Source organism: Dendrobates tinctorius, unplaced genomic scaffold (assembly GCF_039654945.1).
Source record: "Dendrobates tinctorius isolate UK_male_01 unplaced genomic scaffold, ASM3965494v1 ptg000388l, whole genome shotgun sequence".
Classification (NCBI taxonomy): Eukaryota; Metazoa; Chordata; class Amphibia; order Anura; family Dendrobatidae; genus Dendrobates; species Dendrobates tinctorius.
Window position 1 is genome coordinate 1,773,500 of NW_027362054.1, and position 23,617 is coordinate 1,797,116.

Consider the following 23,617-nt stretch of genomic DNA (forward strand, 5'->3'; position numbering starts at 1 on the left):
GTATGATGCTGAGGGACGCAAATAATGATTAACTGATACTTGAGGGCAGCAAATAATGATAAATTGAGACTGGGGGTTTCGGGGAGAATAAATAATAATTAATTAAGACTGGTGGGTGGGATACAGCAAATGGTGATGAGTTGAGACTGGGGGTGTGGTGAGAAAATAATGATGAATTGAGACTGGGGGATGGGGTACAGCAAATGACGATTAATTGAGACTTGGGGACAGCAAAGGATAACATCTGCAAGGAGTTTGTATGTTCTCGTGTTTGCGTGAGTTTCCTCCGGGTACTCCGGTTTCCTCCCACACTCCAAAAACCTACTGATAGGGAATCTAGATTGTGAGCCCCATCGGGGACAGCGATGATAATGTGTGCAATCTGTAAAGAGCTGCGGAATATGTTAGCGCTATATAAAAATAAAGATTATTAATTATTATTATTTATGAGTTAAGACGGGGTGGTTGAGGACAGCAAATGGTGATGACTTGAGGGTGGGGGAGAGCAAATGATGATGAATTGAAGAGATGACCTGTTATTGTGCAGGACAGCAATATGTCGCTTTTTTTCCCAACTGGCATAGTGTAGAAATTGGGGAATAAGTGGGGAATGTGCTCTGAAAACAGTGCTCTAGATAACTGTGTTATTTTCTGTAGAGATGAGTCCTGACTGGAAGAAGTGATTGCGGTCTGTGCTGGATGAAGAAGAAAAGAAAAAATAAATATATTCAACTATAGACGTCACTGGTGAGTTAGTCTTGGCTGGAAGAAGTGATGGCAGTCAGCACTGGATGAAGAAGAAAAGCAAAAATTAATATATTCAACTAGAGACGTCACTGGTGAGTCAGTGCGTTACTACTGTAAATAGTATATGCAAAGCTCTTGTTTTTAATGTCACTGGTTATAACTATTACCTGGAACCTATACACTATATACAGATCTCCTGTGGTAATATGTGATAAGGTCAAGGTGTGGCGGTATTTTTTCCTTGTATGTGGTATTATTTGGTCACTCTGTTGTGGCAATATGTGACCTGGTCATGGTGTGATGTATTTGTCCCTTGAATATGGTATTATTAATCATTTTAAAAAATGTATATGACATATTCCCTTAAAGAAACATAAAAAAAGCTAAAAGAGTATTGGATATTTTAAGAAATTTTTAATAGGTTAGAGTAGAGTAGGGCCTGGCCTAAATAGTCTACCTTGTCGTGGTGGCGGCTAAAAAAATATTTTGGCCACAACAAAAGCTGCTGGTTATGTATGTGATATGGTGTTCAATGGGAACGGTTAATGTGTGATTTGTGAGCACATGATGCAGAAGTGGAGTTTTTCCAAGAGTGGGCGGTGGGACTGTAGAAAGTTTGAGGGGTGAAGACAGAGCTGGGGAGGAGCCTGGCGGAGTCTCAAAGGGGCCCTAAAATTTTGTTAGTGTGGGTCCTGAAATTCCTGGTGGCAGTCCTGTTAATGGCCAAGTGGTTTCTGCAAAAAACATGTACAGTACCTTGCGAAAGTATTCGGCCCCCTGGAACTTTTCAACCTTTTCCCACATATCATGCTTCAAACATAAAGATACCAAATGTAAATTTTTGGTGAAGAATCAACAAGTGGAACACAATTGTGAAGTTGAACGAAATGTATTAGTTATTTTAAATTTTTGTTGAAAGTCAAAAACTGAAAAGTGGGGTGTGCAATATTATTCAGCCCCTTTACTTTCAGTGCAGCAAACTCACTCCAGAAGTTCATTGTGGATCTCTGAATGATCCAATGTTGTCCTAAATGACTAATGATGATAAATATAATCCACCTGTGTGTAATCAAGTCTCCGTATAAATGCACCTGCTCTGTGATAGTCTCAGGGTTCTATTTGAAGCAGAGAGAGAATCATGAAGACCAAGGAACACAACAGGCAGGTCCGTGATACTGTTGTAGAGAAGTTTAAAGCTGGATTTGGATACAAAATGATTTCCAAAACTTTAAACATCCCAAGGAGCACTGTGCAAACGATCATATTGAATTGGAAGAAGTATCATACCACTGCAAATCTACCAAGACCCGGCCGTGCCTCTAAACTTTCATCTCAAACAAGGAGAAGACTGATCAGAGATGCAGCCAAGAGGCCCATGAGCACTCTGGATGAACTGCAGAGATCTACAGCTGAGGTGGGACAGTCTGTCCATAGGACAACAATCAGTGGTACACTGCACAAATCTGGCCTTGATGGAAGAGTGGCAAGAAGAAAGCCATTTCTCAAAGATATCCATAAAAAGAGTCGTTTAAAGTTTGCAACAAGCCACCTGGGAGACACACCAAACATGTGGAAGAAGGTGTGCTGGTCAGATGAAACCAAAATTGAACTAATTGGCAACAACGCCAAACGATATGTTTGGCGTAAAGGCATCACAGCTCATCACCCTGAACACACAATCCCCACTGTCAAACATGGTGGTGGCAGCATCATGGTTTGGAACTGATGTTCACAAATGATCTCCATCAAACCTCACTGAGCTCGAGCTGTTTGCCAAGGAAGAATGGGCAAGAATTTCAATCTCTCGATGTACAAAATTGATAGAGACATACCTCAAGCGACTTGCACCTGTTATCGTAGCAAAAGGTGGCGTAACAAAGTATTAAGTTAAAAGGGACGAATAATATTGCACGCCCCACTTTTCAGTTTTGTATTTCCACAAAAATTTAAAATAACCAATAAATTTCGTTCCACTTTACAATTTTGTCCCACTTGTTGTTGATTCTTCGCCAAAAATTTACAATTGGTATCTTTATGTTTGAAGCATGATATGTGGGAAAAGGTTGAAAAGTTTCAGGGGGCCGAATACTTTCACAAGGCACTGTAGATATGGGATAGATAGATAGATAGATAGATCTATCCCATATCTATCGATCTCATTCCATCTATCTATAGATCTATCTATCTGTCTATCTGTGTGTGTAATGGAGTATGGGTTGGATAAATGTAAAAGAGGAGGTTGGACAAGAAATGACATCACAAATCTTTTTTTTTGTTAAATAACATATCTTTGTTTCGGTTACAAAAACGCATACAATCTGCAAGAAAAAAACGCATGAAAATCCGTAAAAAAAACGCATAAAAAAGCTCAGATTTTTATCTGCGTTTTCTGCCAAGAGGTGCAGATTCTCTGCAGAAAATTCCACAGACCAATCTGCAACGTGTGCACATACCCTAAAGGTCAACCTGAAGGAAGAGCAGGAGGCATAGAGTAGCAGCCTGAACCAATGATGGGACCAGAGATGTGCCTCAGACTACATCAGACTACCTGAAGTCACTGAAAGCAACAAGAAAAGAAACCAACTATAAGTCCAAATATAGAAAATTGTAAATTTTATTATTAATAATATAAATACACCAAGTAAGAATGATTGTATATGGTCAAAATTCCTAATTACATATAGTAAAATTGCAAAGCTTAGCTGGGGCACACTTATTTCTTGTAGCATACAGCTAAGCTTAACAATTCTACTATATGTACTTAGGAATTTTGAACATATACAATCATTTTTCTTGGTGTATTTATATTAATAATAAAATTTACAATTTTCTATATTTGGACTTATAGTCGGTTTCTGTTCTTGTAGCTTTCATGTTGTTTTTCCGATTGTCCATTTTTTCTTTACTAATGTCCATTTTTCCGCTATAGTTCCAATTCAAATGTAGCATTTTACTTTTGGTAATTTTTACTTAGATTTTTTATATTTGGACTTCCTATTTCACACTTTTTTGGAACTTTTGGCTGGAGTTCCCCTTTTTATGATTTATACCTGGAGACACTGTAGTTAAACTGTAGTCACAAATCACAGCACTGACTGAAAAGGGCAAACCTAATCAGCAGCCGAAACGCATGAACTTAGGAAATAAACAGTCCTTATCCCCTGTAGGTACTGACCTACCTAACACTTTTTGGCACATGACTGGGCAATCATTTTAATAAGTTGGTGTGGCCACCAGCTATCACATTCCTGTAACCAGTTCACAGCCTGTTAGGAACAAAGTCACTTGCTGTGGAAGACATTATCAGGATAGAAGTCTGATGCTTCGCAAGGGCAGCCTTTACTAAATCTCTAACATAATAATCATAGCAATTAAATTAAATGAGCAGCATTTATGCCACAGAAACCTTCTAAATCGAATAATGACACATCATTTACATAAGTCTAATTACTAACTCCCATGTTGAGTTCAGATTATTTTAGGTGCAAACTTTGGCTAATTTATATTACTACCATATAATTATGGATAACGATTATTACTTTGTGGAAATGAAAGATGCAAATGCTTTACCCACTGAACAACATTCAGAAGTAATTACTTTTACTTGGCTTTTAAAGGGGTTGTCTAAGAGGCAGATATACCGCCAATGCAGCTGCATCGGGGCCCGGAGGTGCAAGCAGCACGTGCCTGTGTCCGAGAGAAAATTTCCAGCGACGATGATGCTGCGGAGGAACGGTCAGAGAGGTGAGTGGTGTTTTGTTTTTTTTTAAGCAATACACTGGGGAGAGGAGGACACTGAGGCTGAGAAGTGGTGGGGGAGAACAATGATGAGGGTGGGGGAGAGGATACTGAGGTGTGGTGGTGGAGAGGTCAATGATTGTGATGGTGGAGAAGAGGACGATGGGGTGGGGGAGAAGACATTGAAGGGGTGGGGAATTGGGATGGCAGTAAGGTGGACTCATAATGAATTTATGAGGAGGGTGAGGAGGATATTAGATATGGATATAATAAAATGAATTAGGTGGTGGAGGAGGGTGCTAAGCCCCTGATAGCGTCCTCCCCATCTTAGAATTCATTATGACACTATCAGAGACATAAAATTTATAGGGGATTAGGAGAGGAGGGTGTAAGTGCACAGGACACGTTATACTGAATTGAAGGTGGGAGAAGACGCTGTCAGGGACTTGTAATGAATTGGGAGGTGTCGGAGGATGGTACCTGATTATGTCTTCTGCCACCCTCTAATTCATTATAATGCTATCAAGGACTTATAATGAATTACGGGGTGTGAGAATCATGTGGGAATAGTGGATGAGGGCATGTATATCTCGCCCAGATTCCTTTCCTATGTGGCCTAGTCTGGTCAGTATCGCACCTGCTTACTAATGGATAATGGGAGGTGGATATAAAAGGATGCCAGGTGGTTGTGTGAGTGTCTCAGCCTGGGAACACAGAGAGCTTGTCTGTGTGAGGGACACACACACGTGAGTGAAAGCAGTGCCCACTGCAACTGTGGTTTGGCTGGACGGGAGAAGCCCGCCAGTTGGTAGTTAGGTTGTCCATTGTTTAGTTAGTGCCGGACAGGCAAGGATTTGTTTTATGTTTTATTTCCTTTTGCATTGCTTTCACTATTAATAAACCTGACCCAGGGTCAGTTACACCCGAATCCCAGCTATGCGCCTGAGTTTCATGCGGAACGCACGTGACCTTTGACCCCAGCAAAGCCGATCCCGGAGTGTTTTATCACATTGTGGTGGAGAACGCGGGCATCACGTTGCAAGCATGAGCATGGAGGACGTGGTGAAAGCGCTGGTACAGTCCACCGCCGTCCAGCAAGAAGCTAATCGGGTGATGATGGCCCAGCTGAAGGAGTTGGTGGACATGACAGCTACCGATCGTTCGCTTCTCCAGCAGGTGGCGCAGCGCCTGGCAAGCCTACAGGAGGGTAACCTGGAAGCCGAGTCGAGAGTGATTCACGTGAGTCGGTACTGGCAGAAGATGACGACCGAAGATGACGTCGAGGCATACCTGACCACGTTTGAACGGACAGCGGTGAGAGAAAAATGGCTGAAGGCACGATGGGCCGGCCTGATTGCCCCGTTTCTTTCCGGTGAGGCCCAAAAGGCTTATTATGACTTAGAGCCTGAAGCCGCGCAGGACTTTGACAAACTGAAAGCCGAGATCTTGGCCCGGCTGGGAGTGACGACCGCTGTCCGTGCACAGAGAGTGCATCAATGGACTTATCAACCGGATAAACCACCGCGGTCCCAGATGTTCGACCTGATCCACGTGACGAAGAAGTGGCTACAACCCGAGGTGTTGACAGCGCCAGAGATAATCCAGAGAGTCGTCATGGACAAGTACCTGAGAGCTCTACCGCCAGCCCTGAGGAAGTGGGTAAGCCATGGAAATCCTACGACGGCAGATCAACTGGTGGATCTGGTTGAACGTTACTCCGTGGCGGAAGGACTCCGAGACGACGTTACCCCACCTCATGCTTCATCATCTCCACGTGGAACCGGTAAGACTGTTCCAGGGAGTAGGGGAGATGGAAAAATCCCTAAGACAGTGGGGGAGGAAAACGGGACTGCCCGCACTGCGAGGCCGAGAGTAACGAACTATGGTCTAAGCAAGGGGCCCGTTAGGTGTTTCCGCTGCCAAGAGATGGGACATATTGCTGCGAACTGTCCGTTCACTACTGAACCCATGCAGTGCGACGTCACAGACTCTAAAAACCGCATGTCTATGGTTGCACGGGTAGTGAGTGTGAATGCCGGTCAAAAGGATGCAGAAAAACACTTGTGTGATTTAACTGTTGATGGCAAAAATGTGGTGGCATTGTTAGACTCGGGAAGTGTGGTGACTCTGGTGAAGGCCAGTCTGGTGTCAGCCCCGACTGGACCATCAGACAAATTTTCTGTAACGTGTGTGCATGGAGACACCTGTTCGTACCTCACCACGGTCATATGCATTACTACTTCCTATGGGTCTGTGCAACATAAAGTGGGACTCGTCCCGGCGTTATTGCATGATGTTATCCTGGGCCGGGATTTTCCCCACTTCTGGCAATTGTGGGAGAATCAGTTGATGCCCTCGGGTAATAGTGTACATGATTCTTCTCCCAGGGCGCGTGGGGGTCTCGAACCCCTGGAAGATGTCTCCCCGGAAGACTCGGGGGAAGAGTCTGCGGGAAATGACCTGCAGTTCCCGTTTTCAGTCATGGCGGGTGATACGGAGGAGACCGGGGAAGAGGAGGAGGCCGACAGCCGTCCACCTCCCCGTTTGCCAGATTTAGAAGTTCAGAAAGATGACTTCCAAAGCGAGCAAATAAAGGATCCTACCCTTTCTCAGGCTAGGACAAATGTAAAAGTGATAAATGGGGTACCCGTCGAACCTGGCTCTAGGCTGGCATATCCTTACATGGTTCTGGAGAATGATTTACTCTATCAGATAGAGAAAAAGGGGGAAGATACGGTGCAACTATTAGTTGTGCCAAAACCCTACCGGCGGCAGGTGCTGGACCTGGCCCACGGACATGTGATGGGAGGTCACCTGGGAGTCCAGAAAACCACTGAAAGGATATTACACTGTTTTGTTTGGCCAGGCATGCATCACGATATTCGTGTATATTGTGAGTCTTGTCCTGACTGCCAAGCCTCTGCACCTAAGCCCCGGTTCTGTAGCCCTTTGGTACCCCTACCTATTATTGAAGTCCCATTTGAGAGGATTGGGATGGATTTAGTTGGGCCCCTTCCACGGTCTGCACGTGGACACCAACATATCCTGGTCATTTTGGATTATGCCACCCGTTACCCAGAGGCCATCCCTTTGCGTAACACGGCCACCAAGACGATTGCCAAGGAACTGGTGCATGTGTTTAGCCGGGTCGGTATACCAAAATAGATACTCACCGACCAGGGGACCCCCTTTATGTCCAGGATAATGAAGGAGCTCTGCCGATTGTTACAAATCGAACCGTTACGCACATCCGTGTATCACCCTCAAACAGACGGGTTGGTTGAACGGTTCAATAAAACTCTGAAGCAGATGCTGAGAAAGGTGATAGACAAGGATGGGAAGAACTGGCACCATTTACTTCCGTATTTGCTTTTTTCCATCAGGGAAGTACCCCAGTCTTCCACGGGATTCTCGCCTTTCGAGTTATTGTACGCCCGACGTCCTCGCGGACTGTTAGACGTTGCAAAAGAAACCTGGGAGGGTCAGGTCACTCCGTTTAAAACAGTGATAGATCACGTCACACAAATGCAGGACCGTATTGCGGCTGTTATGCCTATCGTCAAAGAACACATGATACAGGCTCAAGGAGCCCAAAAAAGAATCTATGATAGGGGTGCCAAGATCCGTACGTTTGCACCCGGAGGTAGGGTGTTGATCCTGGTCCCCACGGTGGACAGTAAGTTCCTGGCAAAGTGGCAGGGCCCCTTTGAGATCAAGGAAAGAGTTGGTGAAGTAAATTACAAAGTATACCAGGCAGGTAAACGGAAACCTGAACAGATTTATCATGTAAATCTGATAAAGCCCTGGAAGGATCGGTCTGCCTTGTCAGCGGAGCTGGCCCGTCCCGTCTGCTCACATACCATACCGGAGGTACGGGTTGCAGAGACTCTCTCGGAGCGGCAAAAGACTGAGGTCAGGCAGTTTTTACTTCACAACCAAAAGTTTTTCTCAGAAAAACCCGGGCAGACTACGCTAATGAAACATGACATCGTAACGGAACCTGGTGGCATGGTTCACCTAAAGCCCTACCGAATCCCGGAAGCGCACCGTGAAGCCGTTTCCCGAGAAGTGAAGGCAATGTTAGAGTTAGGAGTCATTGAGGAATCGCACAGTGCGTGGTCCAGCCCGATTGTGCTAATTCCTAAACCGGACGGCACCATCCGGTTCTGCAATGATTTCAGGAAACTGAATGCGGTCTCAAAATTTGATGCCTATCCTATGCCCCGGGTCGACGAGTTAATAGATCGGTTAGGAAAAGCCCGGTATATTATGACCCTAGATCTAACAAAGGGGTATTGGCAGATCCCTCTGGCGGAGGCTGCCAGAGAAAAGACGGCATTTGCTACCCCAGAAGGTCTATTTCAGTATGTGTATATGCCGTTTGGACTGCACGGAGCACCGGCGACCTTCCAGAGACTGATGGATCGAGTCCTGAGGCCACATAGGCAGTACGCTTCGGCCTATTTGGACGACATTGTCATTTACAGCTTGGACTGGGAGACTCATCTCCAGAAAGTACAAGCCGTGATTGACGACCTGTGGGAGGCAGGTCTAGCCGCAAACCCCAAGAAATGTCACATCGGGCTAGAAGAAGCCCGGTATTTGGGGTATCTAATTGGGAGGGGTGTTGTTAAACCCCAGGTTGATAAGATTCAGGCGGTTCAGGACTGGCCACAACCTGTCAACAAGAAGCAGGTGCAAGCCTTCCTGGGGATCGACGGCTATTATCGCCGGTTCATACCCAATTTTGCAGCCATTGCTACCCCCCTGATGGATCTTACAAAAGGGAAAGACTCCGTCATGATTAAATGGAGTTTAGCGGCTGAAGAAGCCTTCCATGGCCTAAAACGGGCACTTTGCTCTCAGCCCGTACTGGTGACTCCGGACTTCCGCAGCGAGTTTGTGGTACAAACGGATGCCTCTGATACCGGGGTCGGGGCCGTACTCTCACAAGTGAGGGACGGAGTGGAACACCCAGTCCTCTATCTCAGCAGGAAGCTGAATAAACACGAGCAAAGGTATGCAGTCGTGGAAAAAGAGTGCCTAGCCATTAAGTGGGCTCTAGAGGCCCTCAAATATTACCTGGTGGGCCGAAAGTTCAGGCTGATCACTGACCATGCCCCTCTCAAGTGGATGCACTTGAACAAGGAACGGAATAGCCGGGTGACCCGGTGGTTCCTTGCCCTGCAGGCCTACACTTTTACGGTGGAGCACCGCCCAGGGGTACAGATGGGGAATGCAGATGCCCTGTCCCGAGTGCACTGTTTGGCGGGTGTCATTGCTCGACCAGAGTGGTCTGAGCAGAGGGGGGGGATATGTGAGAATCATGTGGGAATAGTGGATGAGGGCAGGTATATCTCGCCCAGATTCCTTTCCTATGTGGCCTAGTCTGGTCAGTATCGCACCTGCTTACTAATGGATAATGGGAGGTGGATATAAAAGGATGCCAGGTGGTTGTGTGAGTGTCTCAGCCTGGGAACACAGAGAGCTTGTCTGTGTGAGAGACACACACGTGAGTGAAAGCAGTGCCCACTGCAACTGTGGTTTGGCTGGACGGGAGAAGCCCGCCAGTTGGTAGTTAGGTTGTCCATTGTTTAGTTAGTGCCGGACAGGCAAGGATTTGTTTTATGTTTTATTTCCTTTTGCATTGCTTTCACTATTAATAAACCTGACCCAGGGTCAGTTACACCCGAATCCCAGCTCTGCGCCTGAGTTTCATGCGGAACGCACGTGACCTTTGACCCCAGCAAAGCCGATCCCGGAGTGTTTTATCACAGGGGACACAGGACATGGACTAAGGCTATGTGCACACATTCAGAATTTGCAGGAGAAAATTTTGCTGCATATCCTAATGTGTTGGTAAATAAAGTATAATGGTGTGCACTCAGTCTAGAAGAGCAAGGTGCTGGTGTAATGGACTGTGAAAAGTCCCTAGCAATAGGAATTTAGAATACACCGCACACTATTGGTTTTCTATGCAAATAATAACGTTTTATTCACGAGACATAAACAAGGGAGCAAAAACAGATATACAGCAAGTGACCGGAAGTTATATGACGTTTCGAAAGTCGTTAAAAGACAAAACAGAAATAAAAATAAATAACATAAATACCGTATATACTCGTGTATAAACCGAGATTTTCAGGCCATTTTTTGGGGGCTGAAATTCCCCCTTTCGGCTTATACGCGAGTCATTTACCGTGGGGTCAGCGGGGGAGGGGGAGCGGGAGTGTCAGAGACCATACTCACCCACCCCCCGGCACGTCTCTGCACCCCCTGCTTCCCCCATGGTCTTGACGCCCCAGCTGTTCCTGCATTCAGCGGTCACGTGGTACCGCTCATTAAAGTCATGAATATGTGCATATTTAATGAGCGGTACCATGTGACCGATGAATGCAGGAACAGCTGGGGCGCCAAGACCATGGGGGAAGCAGGGGCTGAAGAGACCGTGCACAAGGAGGGGGTGAGTATGCTGAGGGAGGACAGGGAGCAGAGCAATATTTACCAGTCCCGGCTCCATTGCTGTCTCCCGGGTCCTCTGGCTGTGACGTTCAGCAGAGAGCGTGATGACAGTCTGTGCACGCCGTCTGCTGAACGTCACTGCAGAAGACCTGGGAGACAGCGATGGAGCGGGGAGCGGTAAATATAGCCAGTGCCAGGGGCCTGAGCCTTCGGCTACACCGGCACCTGGCCCCCAGCGATGGAGAGGTATGATTTTTTTTTTTATTATTAATAGCAGCAGCAGCGGCAGCAGCATATGGGGGGTATTTATGTATGGAGCATCTTGTTGGGCCACCATTATCCCTTGTGCAGCATATTACAGTTGTGGCCAAAAGTATTGACACCCCTGCAATTCTGTCAGATAATACTCAGTTTCTTCCTGAAAATGATTGCAAACACAAATTCTTTGTTATTATTATCTTCATTTAATGTCTTAAATGAAAAAACACAAAAAGAATTGTCCTAAAGCCAAATTGGATATAATTCCACACCAAACATAAAAAAGAGGGTGGACAAAAGTATTGGCACTGTTCGAAAAATCATGTGATGCTTCTCTAATTTGTGTAATTAACAGCACCTGTAACTTACCTGTGGCACCTAACAGGTGTTGGCAATAACTAAATCACACTTGCAGCCAGTTGACATGGATTAAAGTTGACTCAACCTCTGTCCTGTGCCCTTGTGTGTACCACATTGAGCATGAAGAAAAGAAAGAAGACCAAAGAACTGTCTCAGGACTTGAGAAACCAAATTGTGAGGAAGCATGAGCAATCTCAAGGCTACAAGTCCATCTCCAGAGACCTGAATGTTCCTGTGTCTATCGTGCGCAGTGTCATCAAGAAGTTTAAAGCCCTTGGCACTGTGGCTAACCTCCCTAGATGTGGACGGATGTATTGTAAGGGTTCCAATAGATTGTGATGAATAAGAAAAATGCTCACACAAGAATTGAATTTACTAAATTGATTTACTATATAAAGTGATAAGATCAAATAATAAACAATATAAAACTATAAATACATATGCATTAATCAGAAACAAGCATTATTCATACGTTACATTATTCAGATAGATGTCGACCAGTCATCCTCCAGGAGCCAAAAAGAGAGAGAACATGTGTCCTAGTTCTTTTAAAATGTCCAGCTAAAAAGTGTGTCCAGCCCCACCATATGGGGAATGATGTCACAAGTCTATTGTCCATTGGCTATAAACACATCCCCTCAATACCTGTTTTAACCAGTATATAATACAGGAAGCTAGAGGGGGCCTCATGTGTGCCACATGGCAGAAATACAGCAAGCTGGAGGGGCTTCAGAGCACAAGATAACATCCATGGGGAAAGTTAACACACCCAATCTAATAAAGGTAGTTGCCTTGAATATCAATGGTCCTTTGTTGATGGATAAACAAATGACCAGTAATTTACATTCCTTTATCTTAAGTAAGTTTCAGTGACCTTTTGCTTACTCATCTCAGTGTATATTATATTAAACTGATTGAAACCATATAAAAATAACTTGTACTATATATTCCACCCCTGGTTTCAATCACTTTAATTAATTAACCTGCCACTAAACTATACCATTTATCGTTATGTGCATTGCTCATTTATATATATATATTTATTTGCTACCAATAGAAAACCGCTTAGTAAAAAATAACATCCTGGGCTTAAAACGGAACAAAAACAACATTGGACCAACAGGTAATGAAATATCAAATGTCTGTAGAAATCTTCTTTCTTCGGATCTTCTTGACCACAATTTTTAAATGGGTCTCTGTTGCAGGGAAAGCACGGGGATTATTATGCCCTCATCACTTTGGGGTGACTTCACTACTTTCCCTGGTTAGCAAAAGAACAGACTCTAAAGAGCAATCTGTCCCTGCCCTTCATGACATTAACCCCTCGTTTCTCCAAAGCAATGGGTGAGGGAAGTGCAGGTGTCCATGGCTGAGCATAAGAGTACCTTTCATCTTCTATTGCTGCAGCTGTTCAGGGCCTCACTTTATATGCCATTTGCATCAGCTGGCAGTCATGAGGATTCACCCTGGTTGACGGTTCAGCATCATCTGGGCTCAGTCTCAGCGCTCAATTGGACATCTTCAGTCTACACACAAGACACAGCCTGCACTGAGGGAAAGTGAAGTTCACAATCATACTTGAAAGTTTCAAAGTCTTGGCAGAGCTAACTCAGTCCAAAGCAACAGTCCAAAATAACTCAGTCCTGGTGGCTTGTTTTCCACCCCTTGATCAAATGAATCAAACAAAATTACCATAGATTTGTTAGTCCAAATTAATTGTGCCCAGAATGATCTTTGAAATTTTCTACTGTAGCAAATATTTCTACTCTAGATAATAATACTACATAAAATATATATCATATTTGTATGGACTTATACACTGATCAAACACATCAAATTCATGTCAATCACATTTGCATAAGAACGATGATCATAATTACCAGAACAATCATGTTCATGGAGATCACAAAATAATGTTACTACTAGTGTTGAGCGATACCGTTCGATACCCAAAAATATCGTATCGGATGGTATCGCCCGATACGAAAAAAATATCGGGTATCGCCGATTCCGATACCGGAAGTCCCATTCAAGTCAATGGGACTTCCGGTATTGGAATTTAAAAAAGCCCTTTATTTCCTTGTTGGCTAATTCTACATAATTGAAAACAAATAAGAATCATGTAGAATGTATTGTGGGAGGTGGAGGAGACATTAAAGGCATAGTGGTTTATTCAAATCACATGGCATAGCATTAATTCCAATTTTTTTTTCAAGACGTTCGGAGTTAAAAAGATATTGACTATGTTAACTTTTTTATATTTTGTCAGATATGTATGTTTCACAACTTCCATGCTCTCCACCTTCTTTTGTACTTCTCCCACACTTTCTCCTTCATGATCCGCAGCAGTAGCATTTTTTTCATCAACTTTTTCTTCACCTTATTCATCATCTTCTTCTTCATCTTCTTCCCATTAATTTTTTTTTTTTCGATCTTCATATTCTTCTTATTCAGCTATTATTATTTTTCATATGCTATTTCTTCATCTTCTTCCCATTCTTCTTTGTCTTCATTTTCTTATGGTGACAGGCATTCCTGTAGTACTTATCTATAAAAGTTATAAGATTACACCTTACGTTCTGCCTGTCACTAAAGATTTACAACAGGATTTGTCCGCGTTCAGTTTGGCCTGCAGCAGCAGGCATTTTCCAGGGGCACCACGAGGAGGAACGGACTCATCCCCATTTACTGCTTAGTCTTCTTCTGCTTATAATTTTGATTTCTTCTATGCTGATTTTTCGTCTTATGCTTAATGTTCTTCTGCTTTCTGTTCTTCTGCTTTTGCTTCTTCTGCTTCTTGTTCTTCTGTCTTTTGTTCTGTATCTTGGTGGTTGTCTTCATGTTCTTTGTCCTCTGTCTTATTATTTAGGGTCATATTTCTGGTCTTCTTTGGTGTGGTCTTCAGGGTCGTCGTCATCAGGGTCGTCGTCATGGAGATCAATAAGGATTACCAAAGACAATTTCAAAAAGCTTGATCTTGGAAATGTAGCAGAAGGTACAAGAAGGCTGAGAAACTGGCGAGAACTAGCAGACAGTGCTGGCACCCGGATGGGTAGCAGAAGGTACAAGAGCCAATGGCACTACCGAGGACCAACTGACGGTGCTGGACTACTGTTACTAAGCAGAAGGTACCTGTGCTAAAAAGCACTACCAAGGACCAGCTGACGGTGCTGGACCTCGGATACCGAGATGGAGGCACTTAGGCCAAAGGCTCTGGCGAGAACCAGCAGACAGTGCTGGCACCCGGATGGGTAGCAGAAGGAACAAGAGCCAATGGCACTACCGAGGACCAACTGACGGTGCTGCACCACGGTTACTAAGCAGAAGGTACCTGTGCTAAAAAGCACTACCAAGGACCAGCTGACGGTGCTGGACCTCGGATACCGTCACGCAGGAGTGGGGTACGGCGAGGTCCTACAAAGCTGCGCATGAAGGACTGTTGCCTGGTAAAAGTGGGGGATGCCGGATCACTGGTGGCCGCAGCAGACACCGAATCCCCACGTCCTCTCCCTGCTGAATGCCCCCGTCCTCTCCCTGCTGAAACTCCACGGCCACGACCACGTGCCTTACTCCCTGCCTTCTTCATCTTGGTAGACTGATAAAGATAGGCAGAAAAGTAAAAAAGGGGTGGCTTAGTGTTCTTATTCCTGAACACCTGCTAGCCAGTATAAGAAACACTAATTTGGCTAAGAGTGTGTGTACTACACTTTAATATGATCTAATGTGGCCTACACAACTGTAAAGTGGAGTGTTTGGTGAACTTTATTTCCTTTTTTTTTTGGGGGGGGGGAAAGAAAAGGATGTGACCAAAGTTTGAAAGCTATAGTATCACAAACTTTTTGGAGCGATTACAATGCAGGAAGCTAACCTACAATGCAATTGATGAGGCTCCAAAAAATAGGGTGATACTAGTGTGGCTGGCCCTGAAGGGCACAAGCCAGCAAAAAGGCTCCTCTATCTAATCCTATATAGTGTTTGCAACCAACCAATGACAATGGATGCGGTTGGAAGCACACTAATATAGGAGCAAAAATCTGGCTAAATTAGCTGCAAAAAAAGGACTATGTATGAGGCAGTGACGCACGCTGAGCGGACTACAGCTAGCGGTGGCTGTAGAACACACTGCAACGTGAGCTGCACTCACACACAGAGAGACCTATCAGACAGCCAAAAACAGTGCAGAGAAATGGGCTATAGCACTGAAAGGCTGCTGAAAGGCTCCGCTGTCCACTCCTTTATGTTTGCAACCAACATATATGGATACGTATGGAAGCACACTATAGAGGAGAAAAAAAAGCAGCAATAAAAGAAAAATGTGTATGAGGCAGAGACACATGCTGGGCGACCTACAAGCAGATGTGCCTGCAGGACACACTACACAGCGTGGGTCTGCACTCACACAGCCCTTGCAGACAGCTATTAAAACAGCGCTGCTGGGCTACAAAAATGCTACAGTGGTGGATTATGTAGCCTGGGTAGAGCAATAGATATTTTTGATGATCGCTATTTCTAACTGTCCCTCACAGTCTTCAACAGCAGCCTGTCCCTAACTGAATTCACAGCAGAGTGACCAGAAATGGCGGCTGCAGCGGTTTGTATAGTGCATCATGACATCATTTCAGCAGCCAATCACAGCCATGCCAGTAGTTAACATGCCTACATGCCTAACAGGATGTGCCCACACTTCTGAGGATCCCCATTGGCTGAATCAAATCGAGCGGGCTGCTAGCATTATGGGAACTTCCGATTCCAGTATTCGATATGAAAAAAGTATCGGAACTAAGTATCGGAATTCCGATACAGCGAATATCGGCCGATTCCCGATACTTGTGGTATCGGAATGCTCAACACTAGTTACTACTAATCAGAATTAGTACAATTAATGTTAAGGAAAACCGAACCCAAACCAATTTGCTATTAGCCCAATTCTAGCAAATTATTATTTTTACATAATAATATACACATTACATCAACACACACTCTGGCTCAACCTAATTGCACTCATTCAGTAAGCAGGAGAGATTCTCATTTATATATAGACAAACACACACTTTGGGTACCCACACATTCGCATTGCATGACTCAGGTGTAGGTGAACAAAGCTATATCAAGACATTAACAAACTAGCATTCATTGAAATCATTTAACATATATATTCTTCAAAACCCAATTTGCACGGGAGCTCCCAAAAAATAAAAAATGTTAAAACTCAAAAATAAGTCATAAAATATAATCTTATATTAGGTAGATGGACTCATTTTTCACTACTACAGGAATGAACTATTTACTGTGCACTGTATTTACATGTTAATTAAATGGCCAAGGTTTCTTCTTTCACTCCTGCAAACAAACAAAAGGTTAATTACACCCCCCACCCCCCAATCCAACATGTAGTGGACTGAAAAGAGAAAAAACAATTCCTTTAAAAACCAAGAATGCTAAACACAGTACAATTAAAATTCAGAAAATGAGCTCATAAAAATATACCAAATAAAAAATAAAAATACCACGTGGATTTTTTCTTTGGCTGTGAACAAATTTTAATCAAGGGATATCCATGACAAATACACAAAGCACATACAGTGACAAAGACAAACACTTAGTACAAATAAGTCATCTATTTATCTTGTCAACCCCCCAGTATATTATCAGTCATCTAACTTTAGGTCAGTCTTAAATTCATTGTCTGTACTGTCACTCCCTCTTTGCCTTGTAGTGTTTCACAATGGCTCCCACATACAGAATCATCTTATATCTGCTGTGGTCTTTTGCCTTTTAAAACATCAAGGTGTATTACAAACCCTCAGGTGAGGAATGCACATTTATGCATCACCAAGACCAAACCCAATTCATCATATATCTGCCAGTGCATACGTCACAGTATGCTCACAGGAATATTTCTCATCATATTTCAGACAGCGCATACGTCACAGTATGCTCACAGTATTTCTCTATAAAACTCTAGAATGAAAACAAACATCATTAGACATCAAAAAATAGCAAAACTGTTCAAACAACAATTTTCAGGGATGTTCCACAACTTTTATAATTAGTCCATGAGGGAATCTTGGCAGGGGGTGTAGTATGCCATGGTATTGGAAGAGTGCAGGGGGCGGTTACAGTGGGGGCTTTGCATGCCTCCATCAGGTGTCCCACCTCTATCTTTCCAACCCCCTATCTCATTTGTCGCCACCCTCTTGGGTCTGGCGAGTTGCAATTTACCTTTTCTCCTCAGATCTTGCCATCTCCTCAACAGGTCACTTGTAAAGATCCCATCTATCTCCTGGAAAGGAACCCCACTAGCTATCAGGTCACAAAACAACTCCGTCCTGCTCTTTCTAATTTGAGTATCATCCTCTTTTCTCCTTTCTTGATCTACTCTCTTTACTGTACTATTTTTTTGATACTTTTGCTCTCTCTAGAGCAGATAGCTGGGAGATTAGATTGCATGCTGTGTAGACAGTCGTGGAATTTCCCATAAGTGCACTGAACATAGTGAACAATGGGGCTTTGTATGACGCTGGGGCACCTTCTATGAACTTATTCTTCATCAATACTGTCAATATTGCAGCATCTGGTCCCTTCCAATCCTCAACAACAGCAAAATGATCATTCAGATCAGGCAAAGGATTGCGAGTTATGCCACCTATACCTGCGATTTCTCTCAATCTCTGAACTCCATCTGCAAGAGTCTCCCATCATGTCTGTGGTATTAATTCCATAGGAGAGTCATACACTTGTGCCACAGAATCCCTCACCAAATGCAGCAAAGAGAAAGTCTCTGTAGTGTCCCTTGCACGTCTCATTTTTAGACGCACCATAGGATCAATACAAATACTACAAAGTCCTACTGCCTCAAGACGGTTCAAGATTATAGTATCGGCTCCCTGATCCCATAATCTGAGAATCCATGCTAACAAAGGTTCTCCTGCTTGCTGCCTGTACCTGGTAGCTAATTCTGTTAATTCTCCGGCTGTATAATTCCTAGTTTCCTCGGTCATTGAAGCTTCTGCTCCTGTAGCTGCATTTCCTGCATCCATCCTATCTCCACTACGCTGTGTGACTTCTCTCCTAGTTTTAGTAGTCACAATCGGTCTGGCTTGCTTTTCTTCCCCATTGTCTCGCTGTCAGAGCCATCCCATTCTATCAAATCTGACCATTTCTCATGTGCAATCATGGTTCTAATCTGTGCAGTACAAATATCTGACACTAGCCGCTGTCTCCTCCTGCGCCTATTCTTATTCACATTTTTCATTACATAAGCTTCAAAATTCCTTTGCATATTGTCATGCTGTTTCATTTGGTCTCTCAAGGCTGATTGCAAGCTAATCCTTTGCTCTAAAACTGTATGCAGCTCTAAACGCAAATTGTCTATCTCCTCCTGTAAGCTTTGAGACACTTGCACAAAAATCCATCCAACGGCTGCTGCAGCTTTCTGCTCTTTTGCATCATACCTTGAGAGATCAAATTTTGCAGCCACATCCTGGGGATTTGATAACCGCTGTCCCTCCATATACTTGTTACATTCCTGTGCCATTTCAATCCACTTTCCTGGTAACACCCATTCTGGCAAAGATCTGACACTACTCTCAACTGCTTTCCTACTCTTAACAAACTTATTCAATTTTGCAAACATTTTTATTCAAAACAATCCCACTTCTGACACCAATTTGTATTGTAAGGGTTCCAATGGATTGTGATGAATAAGAAAAATGCTCACACAAGAATTGAATTTACTAAATTGATTTACTATATAAAGTGATAAGATCAAATAATAAACAATATAAAACTATAAATACATATGCATTAATCAGAAACAAGCATTATTCATACGTTACATTATTCAGATAGACATCGACCAGTCATCCTCCAGGAGCCAAAAAGAGAGAGAGAACATGTGTCCTAGTTCTTTTAAAATGTCCAGCTAAAAGGTGTGTCCAGCCCCACCATATGGGAAATGATGTCACAAGTCTATTGTCCATTGGCTATAAACACATCCCAATACCTGTTTTAACCAGTATATAATACAGGAAGCTAGAGGGGGCCTCATGTGTGCCACATGGCAGAAATACAGCAAGCTGGAGGAGGGGCTTCGGAGCACAAGATAACATCCATGGGGAAAGTTAACACACCCAATCTAATTAAGGTAGTTGCCTTGAATATCAAAGGTCCTTTGTTGATGGATAAACAAATGACCAGTAATTTACATTCCTTTATCTTAAGTAAGTTTCAGTGACCTTTTGCTTACTCATCTCAGTGTATATTATATTAAACTGATTGAAACCATATAAAAATAACTTGTACTATACAACGGAAAAGAAAAATTGACAAGAGATTTCAACGCAAGATTGTGCGGATGTTGGATAAAGAACCTCGACTAACATCCAAACAAGTTCAAGCTGCCCTGCAGTCCGAGGTACAACAGTGTCAACTCGTACTATCCGTCAGCATCTGAATGAAAGGGGACTGTATGGTAGGAGACCCAGGAAGACCCCACTTCTTACCCCGAAACATAAAAAAGCCAGGCTGGAGTTTGCCAAAACTTACCTGAAAAAGCCTAAAACGTTTTGGAAGAATGTTCTCTGGTCAGATGAGACAAAAGTAGAGCTTTTTGGGCAAAGGCATCAACATAGAGTTTACAGGAGAAAAAAAAGAGGCATTCAAAGAAAAAAAACAAGGTCCCTACAGTCAAACATGGCGGAGGTTCCCTGATGTTTTGGGGTTGCTTTGCTGCTTCTGGCACTGGACTGCTTGACCGTGTGCATGGCATTATGAAATCTGAAGACCACCAACAAATTTTGCAGCATAATGTAGGGCCCAGTGTGAGAAAGCTGGGTCTCCCTCAGAGGTCATGGGTCTTCCAGCAGGACAATGACCCAAAACACACTTAAAAAAGCACTAGAAAATGGTTTGAGAGAAAGCACTTGAGACTTCTAAGGTGGCCAGCAATGAGTCCAGACCTGATTCCCATAGAACATCTGTGGAGAGATCTAAAAATGGCAGTTTGGAGAAGGCACCCTTCTAATATCAGGGACCTGGAGCAGTTTGCCAAAGAAGAATGGTCTAAAATTCCAGCAGAGCATTGTAAGAAACGCATTGATGGTTACCGGAAGCGGTTGGTCGCAGTTATTTTGGCTAAAGGTTGTGCAACCAAGTATTAGGCTGAGGGTGCCAATACTTTTGTCTGGCCCATTTTTGGAGTTTTGTGTGAAATGATCAATGTTTTGCTTTTTGCTTCATTCTCTTTTGTGTTTTTTCATTTAAGACAAATTAAATGAAGATAATAATACCAAAGAATTTGTGTTTGCAATCATTTTCAGGAAGAAACTGAGTATTATCTGACAGAATTGCAGGGGGGTCAATACTTTTGGCCACAACTGTATGGGGGTATTTATCTATGGAGCATCTTGTTGGGCCACCATTAACCCTTTCAGCATTGTATGAGGGTTTTTTTTTTTTTTATCTATGAAGCATCTTTTTGGACCACCATTATCCCTTGTGCAGCACCAACCTGGACTTATACATGAGTCAATAAGTTTTCCCAGTTTTTTGTGGCAAAATTAGGGGGTGTCGGCTTATACACGAGTATATACAGGTATATGTATTCACATATTGCACACAAAAGAACAAAAGCAAAAAGGCAAAACACAAAATACTGTATATCCACATATTGATTGTAGTGTGGTTTAACGATAACCATAGAACATAACAAGTATCAATCAATCACCAAAAGTGGTTAGAAAAGCAAAGAAATCAAAAAGCCAGGTGCATAGAGTCTAGAAGGTACCAATTGCCACTATGGAACAAAAAGGTGGAAAGAACAAATAAGGCTGGTTTCACATTAGCGCTTTTTAAGCGCACGCACGGCTGGGGGTAGCTCCGCCCCCGAGCCGGCTCTCTGCCCGGCGTGCCCGCCCCTTGCTTGTAGCGCCGCCTCCTAGCGGACAGCGGCGCCTGCGATTGGAGCACCCTATCTTTAGCATAGGGTGCGCAGATCGTGCGCAGGCCGTGCGCTAGTTGCGCTTTGACCTGCGCTGCGCACTTTTGACGGTGCGCCGTGCGCGCCAAAATCCGAAAAGTTCGATTTTGGCGCGCACGGCGCACCGTCAAAAGTGCGCAGCGCAGGTCAAAGCGCAACTAGCGCACGGCCTGCGCACGATCTGCGCACCCTATGCTAAAGATAGGGTGCGCCGATCGCAGGCGCCGCTGTCCGCTAGGAGGCGGCGCTACAAGCAAGGGGCGGGCACGCCGGGCAGAGAGCCGGCTCGGGGGCGGAGCTACCCCCGGCCATGCGTGCGCTTAAAAAGCGCTAATGTGAAACCAGCCTTAGGAGGTAAAAAAAAAGCGTTGTTGGCATTTCTATGAATCCCATCCAGTTAGTTGGAACTGTAAGATGCTGCATTTTTGATGGAGTGAAAATACACAGTGTGAAAAACTCGTGGGGTGCAAACAACCTAAAGTACCCCAAAATCATTCATGTGTGGAGTTGCTTTTCATCCAAGGGAGTGGACTCACAATTTTGTTTAAGATCACTGCCATAAATGAAAAATGGGATCTTAAAATCCTCCAAGAGCAAATTCTCCCAACAATCCAGGAGCAATTTGGTGATGAACAATGATTCCCCAAATCTCAAATCTATTGAAAACCTGTGGTCAATCCTCAAAAAGCAGATGGACAAAAATACACAAGAACTGTGATAAACCCAAAGCACAGATTAAACAAGAATGGGCGGTCATCAGTCAGGAAGAGGTCCAAAGGCGGATATCCAGTATGTTGGGGCAAAGTGCAGAAGTCAAGAAAAATAAGGGACAACACAGAAAATATTTGCATAAACTTGAGGTGTTTGCTAATAAAAGTATAAAAAATTTTAAAATGATTATAATGCTTATAATACTCCAAAACCATAGGAACAAAGGTCTAAGGTTAAGATCCCACAATATGTTTTTCTTGTATTTTTCACATCAAAGAAAAATGGAAAAATTTTACAGTTCCAGCAAAGTGGATGGGATTTTTAGAGATCTACAGCTTGTACTTATCTCTGGTGCTGTTCCAACAACAAGTCCCCTAGGGTTCATGTCACGTTTTCAGGGCCGCCATCAGGGTGTTACTGCCCTTACTACAGTATGGGGCCCGGTGATTAGGAGGAAAAAAGGGGGGCCCGGCCGAGGGCCCCGAGCACGATGGCAGCCGGGTCTGTGTTCGGGCCCCCAGACATTTTGTTCAGGGCAGGCTGCAGCTTCCGAATGCCCTCGACGCATAACAACACTGTGGTGTTTTAAAGAACGGAAATGGCCACTGCAGCTTTCAGCCAGGTGCATCCTCCAGGTGCATCATCCTGATGTGACATCACACACTGCTCCACTTCCTCATTCTGGAGCAGAGCAGCATGTGGTGTGCCACGTGGAAGCTGTCGGCAGATGGCGAGGCGGCGGAACAGACCAGAGGAGGGGACCGGACGAGGCGACGGGCATGCCACAGACCAGATGACCAGGTGGAGGCGGCAGGCGAGCAGGGTGAGTCTCCCTCCGGTCTCCAGAGCCTGGGCGCCGCGGGCGGTGAGAAGAGGCTTGGCTGCAGACAGTGCTCAGTGGTGACTTGGGACCCGCTGGGCCGCATCCATCCAACAGCTAACAGGGCCAGGGGGGCCCCCAGTCATCACTAGCCTCTCCCTGGGCCCTGTTGGATGCGGGCCTCCAGTCCCCTGTAGCCTCCCCCTGAGCCCTTTTGGGCGGTGGCCCTCAGTCACCACTAGCCTCCCCCTGGCCCATTGGAAGGCTAGGGGGTCTGGGGGTCACATCCAACAGAGCCCAGGGCAAAGTTGAAATTGCCCTCCCTGTTATGCCTCACCTCTAAAGTACACCACTTTTTTTTACTTTTGCTGATATATTTTGGTGAAAAAGGTAACAGTTAATGGAAGTGATCATCAGAGATTGTTGTTGGACTGATTAGAATCATAGAATCGTAGAGTTGGAAGGGACCTCCTGGGCCATTGGGTCCAACCCCCTGCTCAAAGCAGGATTCACTAAATCATCCCAGTCAGATGTCTGTCCAG

General features: G+C 44.3%; 1 protein-coding gene across 2 annotated transcripts in view; it reads left to right on the forward strand.

Moving 5' to 3' along the window:
* Nucleotides 1-657: 657 nt before the first annotated feature.
* The window catches only part of DRC2 (dynein regulatory complex subunit 2), a 113,900-nt gene continuing 90,940 nt past the window's right edge, over nt 658-23,617 (forward strand). The window contains exon 1 of one of the 2 annotated variants that reach the window (XM_073563477.1): nt 658-747. The gene's annotated coding sequence lies outside the window, so the exon portion shown is untranslated. Of the gene's footprint in view, nt 840-23,617 lie in introns of both variants that reach the window. The other variant, XM_073563475.1, reaches the window with a different exon arrangement.